We start from the raw sequence: 7,313 nt of genomic DNA on the forward strand, positions 1-7,313 counted from the left end.
ACCAACCTGGACACAAAGAAACCTTATTCATCCTTTCCCCATATCAAGGGACCCAAGATTATCAGGATTCCTAAATCCAAAAAATCACTATTTTCAAAGGTGGGAGTGAGAGAAAGTATCCAAATAGGAAAAAGATAGTTCATGGATAGTGGTTTCTCTAAGCATATGACTGGTACAATGGAAGATTTTCTCTCGAGGCATTCTAAGGAGGCAATGCTTCAATTGAAATAGGAAGAAAGGGTACCTTTTTGGAGTCAGTCAGATTAGAAAATCACTTGAAATTCAAAGAGACCTCTCTGATAAACTAGGTCCCAATCATGAACAAGCTGAAATCTAAGTCCCATACTAGAAAAATAGAAGGATGATCAACCTCATTGAGAAAAATAAGTTTTGGCACCAAGTACGTAGGCTATCTAATAGAACTGTTGTAGGGACCACATGGTCTTCAAAACAAAAGTTGATGAGTTTGGTGACACAACCAGAAATAAAACAAGACTAGTTTTTCAAAGCTACAATAAAAGAGAAGGGATAAACTATGATTAAATATCAACTCTAGTTTCTAGAATTGAGGCTATATAAATTTTAATTTCTTTTGCCTCTTATATGGATCATATTATTTCAAATGGATTTCAAAAGTTTCTTATTAAATAGTAATTTAAAGGAAGAAGTCTATGTTAAATAACCCCCTATTTTTGGAAGTTATAAGTTTCCCAATTATTTATTCAAGTTACACATGGTTTTAAATAGGTTGAAGCAAGCTCCAAAATTGTGTCTCATGAATAGAATATTAGGTTGCATATTTTCACTACAACTCTTGGAATAAAAACTCTGAAAGGTTGGGGCAAGACTTGAATTGATCAAAACTTCTCTCCTACAACTATGATTAGCGAGGTAGGTATGTAAAGTGGATACTAATGGGATAGATAACTCACACTTAACTGAGGATGTAAACTTCTTTAGGATCAAAGGAATACTGAGGAAAAACATCTGTAGAGACATGGTCTCTTGCACAGGTCAGTATTCTTGTCCTTACATCTAGATTATTAGTTGTGCACATATTCCAAAACATACTTTTGTTTAGCTTCTTCTCAAAATGTAATCATTTTCTCTCTTTTCTTTCAATCATCATCTCTCTCATAGAAAAGAAATGGTTCTCGTACTATCCTATCATTAAATCTCAAATGTTTATTTCCCTTTTTTATTTTTTGTTTTATTATACACTCTCTTCAAACTCTTCTTCAAACATACTGGCAAAATAGAACTACACTCTTAATCTTTTTTCTCAGTTTCTTAGGTTCTATGTCTTATTTACCCAAAATATATGTCTCAAATATATTCTAAGGAACTTGCTACAGTACCTGGTTTCTCTATCATTCCAGTGGAGGCAGTCAGTTGAGAAATATTTGTTGAAGACAAAAGCTCTACCTTGGTGCAAGAAACTGTACCTACCATATATGCCCTTACAAAATTAGTTTATTCTCTTTATGTAGTCACAGTGCATCAAGAAAGTCTAGACGATGAAAATGAGTCATTGGAATTTGTTGTCTTTCAGCAAATTCCCAAGGCTACTCTCTTTAGTTCTTCAATGGACCTAAATAATTAACCTAATAACAAAGCTACATTTAAGGCTGATATGGATAATGCTTCTATAAAAGAATAGGGGTGGGACTGTAAAACCATGTCAGTGTAAATGAATCTCTATGGAAGAAGATGACTTTTTATCCACAGTGATAGCAGTTCATTCTTACTGCTCTTGAAGAGTGCAAGTGTCTTAAAATTTAAGGAGGAATTAGGCCTAAGTCTGTTGTATCAAACCTCATTGAAGCACAGGAGCAAAAAATCCTCAAGATAAAGAATTTGTTAGCCTTGATTGCTAAAAAAAACTCTAAAAATGCAGTGTTGAAGGCTAAACCAACTCAGTTTTAGACGGATCTAGTAGGGAACTAAGTGCCTTAGATAAGTTTCTCACTGAAAATGCCTAGCTCAACACCAAGAATATTGAGCTAAGGAAGTTGTTAATCTATCTCAGGAGTTGATTAGTGATAACTATAATGATATGAAGTATTTTGATTATTATTTTGGTAAATAAATGAACTTTATTTCACCAAAAGTGAACAGTTGCAAAGCCAAACAATATTGAACAATTACTTCTCAAAATAAAAATAAAAAAATATTGAGAAGGAGTCATACTAACAAGCCTAGGAGTTCTTACTTAATTTCTAGCCAAGATCAATTGTAGAACAATTTAGGAAATTACATAAAGCAAGAAACAACGTAAAACTATCTTATGGCATAAAATTAAGTTGTTGTAGAAAGTTGTTCCATTTGTTTTGATTTTGTCTCATACATGGATATGAATAGCAATCTCTTTATACAGTCTATCTACATGGCAGTTTCCTCTTTGAAACCTTGAGAAGACTTTTTTCCTTCTAAATGATAGTGATCACCATGGGAAATACAAAGCAAAGAACAGGTTCTTGACCTGTTCTTCCTTTTGCCCAACTATTTATCCATTCCCAATCATGTTGCCAATCACCTATAATTCTTTGTATCCCTAGTTATTTCAGCATTCTACACCATAAAGATTTAATGTAACTAACAAAATGATCATGTATCTCCACTATAGAGTTGCAAAAAATGCAAAAAGAGTCCGCATGTACAAAATTTGCCCAATCTGTTAACTATTTCCAACCTCTTAAATAGTGCAAGACAAAGAATAAAATTATTTCTAGAGTGAACACTAGGTTTCAATGTAATACACTTCCAAGGCACTCTGGGAAATTGAGGTTGCATAGCTATATACAACTTCTTAATAGAGAACTTTAAGCCAGTTGTCAACATAACCAGGAATGGTTCAGTCATACAGTTCACTACCTTTTATATAGTAGACATGGACCCACTAAATCCATATACAATTTATCATTTCAACCAATTCCCATAGCTGTTTTTCCATAGAAGATCTATTCCAATTATACAAATTCATGATATATTAATCTTCTACTACTTTTGGTTGACAGATATTTTCCTAAGAGACAAGTGCCCTCATTGAAGGATCTGTAGTTCCAATCCACAAACAGAACCTTCAATGACTATTAATGCGTATCATGATTCTTTTTGCAATGATAAAAATATGAGACCTATTGGTTTGTATACCAAATACAATGGATTTGATATGTTGCAAACTCCATGATTGGATCAGCTTTTTTTACAAGTCTTTTTTTCCATCCCTCATGCTTAATTGAACATCCTTTATTCCTAAGACGGTGATTGATTCTTGTTATGTTCTGGTTCTTTGTTGCATACTTAATTCACTTTTATATAACTTGGATATTGCCTTACTCTTAACTATTTTGTGTGTCGTTTTTATGATCTAATAGAAAGTTGTTCCTACTCTAATGTAAATTGTGCTATTTTTATTATGCATGTGTTATCTTTATGGCATTACGTTGACTTTTGTTCATCATTGCTTTATGTTATTTTTCTTTCTTTTTGATGATGCCAAAAGAGGGAAGAATTGATAAACTAATGAAGTGGGAAGAATTATGATAGGGGGACTTAATCACGGGAATTGGTTCGGTAGGAGAAAGTCTAGATAAAGGGGGAACTGGTCTAGAAGATGTGTCCTTTGAACGAGGAGGAACTAATAAAGCTTTCATAATTGTAAATTATTAGGATATGGGATGATTTTGGTGTGAGAAGGAACTGATCTTTGTGTAAGGGGGAAGTAAAGTGCGTAGATCTGTAAGTGAGGGCACTAGTCTTCTTTGATCTATTAATCATCATGTTTAATTTGTAAACTAGGGAAAATGATCTTATATCTTAGTGACAAAAGGAACTTCTAGACGTTGTGTTTCTAATGTAAGGGAGAGTGTGAATTTTCATTTGTCATTATCAAAAGTGGGAAAATATTAGGTTAAGATCTCGTTTATCTTTTACCTTTTATGTTTTGATGATTGATAAACCTAGTCAAAAGACCAGGTATATAAATTAGTGTTCCTAACTTCTATAGTACAAAATTGTCTTTGTCCTATGTGCTAGCAGTTTTGTACTATCTCATAGCAGCAACAAAATAAGAAGACATGCTCTATAGTGTTCCTCATTAGATTCCTTTAATTAGAAAGCTTCAATCGTAATGCTCATCCTATATATTCATTATCTTGAGGAGAGAATTTTATATTTTTAACATATTTTTAAAATAGCATTCTTCTTGCAAAAGCTCCTGGTTTTCACCATTAAAGACAAAGCTTCAAACAATCTAGAAATTATCTTGCTCATAGTCTCTAATGTATTAGTTTCTAGGTTGATTAAGTCTTTATATTTTGAGCTTAAAATTATAAACCTACTCTCATCTTGAGATTTTTTATAGGTAGATATATTTCTATTTCTGTTTCAATTAGGTGATTTACAGTAAAAGTTATTATGAAGAGGCGTTGGAGTAGAGTTGCTAAAAATGAGTTAGGGATTATGAGGTGTAATGAACCTCCATGTCATTTTTTTCTTTGACACACTTTTTTTCATTTTGAGCTTTTCTATAACTTCCCCAAGTCATTTATGACTTACTAGAGGTGATAGTTCAATTACAGTGCAGTTTGTTTTATGTTTAGAGCTAATTTCCTATTTTAAAATCTTCACTAGTAAAGACAGATATTGGGCATAAACTTTAAGTTAACGGCCTTGTATGCTAATTCCTATACTTCCATCCACTACAAAACATTGATTTTAGGCTAGGAAGACCTTTTGTTTAGGTACCAAGGCTCCCAGACTCATTTTGGGCTATTGGACAGATTTTGGTAAAAGTTGCCCTTGGAGTGGGGATCATATTTCTAGATTTTTTTTACTTTTATTTGCTTCTCCTGGGCTTATGGGGGGTGCAATTTTGCAATATATAGTTATATTCTCTTTGATATTATTTGCTCAGTTGGTTACTCTAAGTATTTGAAGCATTATTCTAGGTTTGCCTTGTTTCCCTAACTTAGTTTATTATCTTGCATCTTATTGTATTTATATTATGATCTAGCTCGGTCAGTTGTTGATGCCTACCGAGCACCTATTGCTTTGGTAATCATAAAATACATCTGCAACCTTTTCTGATATAGATTTGAGTACTAGCTATCGTCGTTGATATTATGTTAGTATTGATCAAAGTTCAGAGATAGGGTGAGCTCTCAAAGGTCCTCAAGTAGGTAGGACAGGTGATCAGTCAAGTTCCAAGCCAGGTGGTGATTGAGGTCATTTATATGTTATGCCTGGTAGATAGGAGGCAAAATCTTTGAATGTTGTTATTATAGGCACGATCTCAGTGTACTATCAATAGATTTTTTCTTTATTGGATCTGGGATCCACTTATTTATATGTGTCTTCTTATTATGCACAGCGGTTAGAGTTGTCTTTGGATTCTTTATAAATGACATAATGTGTATCTACTCTCAATGGTTATTTTTTAGTAGTGGATCAAGTTTATGGATCATGTGTTGTGACCGTTTGAGATTTTTATACTCATGCTAATCATATTGTATTAGATATGGTGGACTTTGATATGATTTGAGACATGGACTAGTTAACCTTCTATTATGTGCCCTAGGATTATTTTGCCAAGACTGTTACCTTATCCATGCACAGTATACCCCTCGTTGTATGGTAAGGATATATTAGTAATGCGCTAATAGGAATTATTTCTTATGTTCACTCTAGGAGACTTATGTCAAGGGGTTGTGAGTCTTATCTTGCTTATATTCATGATGTTAGTGCAAAGAGTCCTTTGCTAGGCTTTGTTCTTATAGTCCATAATTTTCTTGATGTTTTTCCTACTGATCTACCTGGTTACCTCTTGAGTGTGATATTGAATTTATTATTGACCTTGGGCAAGACACTCGACCTATTCCAATGGCACTTTACCATATGGCTCCTGCCAAGCTTAAGAATTAAATTCTCAAAGTCAAGATCTTTTGGGTAAGGTTTCATTAGGCCACGTGTGTCTTGGGGTTCTTCTATATTGTTCATGAAGAAAATGGATGGTTCCTTACATATGTATATTAATTGTAGGCAATTGAATAAGGTGACGGTGAGGAATAAGTATCCTATACCTCGTATTATTTATTTGTCTAATCGTCTTAGGGACCATTGATGTTTTCTAAGATTAACTTGCGATGCAACTACCATAAGTTGAGGATTTGTGTGGAGGACATACCAAAGACAACCTTCAGGACTTGTTATGGCCATTATGAGTTCCTGGTGATGTTTACCAATGCCCCAACTATGTTCATGGATTTGATAAAATGCGTGTTTAGACCCTGTTTAGACTCCTCTGCGATTATGATGATCGATGACATTCTTATGTATTTAAGGAGTAGGGAGGAGCATATGCAATGTTTAAGGATTGTGCTCTAGACTTTGAGTCAGCTATATTTCTAGGACATGTGGTGTCTAAGTATAGGATTATGGTGGATCCAATGAAGATTGAGGCTATTCGAGATAAGGCCATACCTATATCTTCATCTGAGGTTTATAGTTTTCTTAGTTTGGTAGATTATGACAAATGGTTTGTTGAGGGTTTTGCTACTATTGCAGCATTGATGACCAGATTGACCCAGATTAAGGTTCATTTCTGATGGTTTGAAGAGTGTGAGTCAAGATTTTAGAAGACCAATGATCATCTCACTTCAGCTCCTATGTTTACTATTTCTATTGAAGGTTAAGGGTTTTCCATATTTTATGATACTTTCAGTGTTGGTTTTGGTGATTCGAGAAGATCTCATAATGGAATCCATACCAATAGTGTCTCCAAAACCACAATGCAAACATAACCATGCATAACTCCAAATTGTGGGTAGGGTAATTCTTCTCATGAGGCTTCATATGATGGGTAGCATACATAATTACCTTACCCTATTGCATCAACATGACACCAAACCCAACACTAGAAGCATCACAGAAGATTATAAAGCCCACACTCTTCTTGGGAAAAATCAAGATAGGAGCTGATGTTAATAAATCCTTTAGGTTTTGAAATCTTGCCTCACAAGCATTATACCACTGAAAAAAAATCTTCTTCTAGGTCAACTGGGTCAAAAGAGCAGTAATAGATTAAAAATACCTCCACAAAGCATCGGTAGTAGCCTTCTAAACCAAAATAACTCTAAATCTCGATAGGATAAGTTGGCCTAGCCCAATCATAAACTGCCATAATCTTAGATGGATCGACCATGATACCATCCTTGGTCACAACATGACCTAAGAAAGAGACAGACTTCGGCCAAATCTACATCTCTGTCTGAGGTTCATAGTTTTATTGATTTTGGTAGGTCACTACAACC

This window comes from Capsicum annuum, chromosome 1 (assembly GCF_002878395.1).
Source record: "Capsicum annuum cultivar UCD-10X-F1 chromosome 1, UCD10Xv1.1, whole genome shotgun sequence".
NCBI lineage: Eukaryota > Viridiplantae > Streptophyta > Magnoliopsida > Solanales > Solanaceae > Capsicum > Capsicum annuum.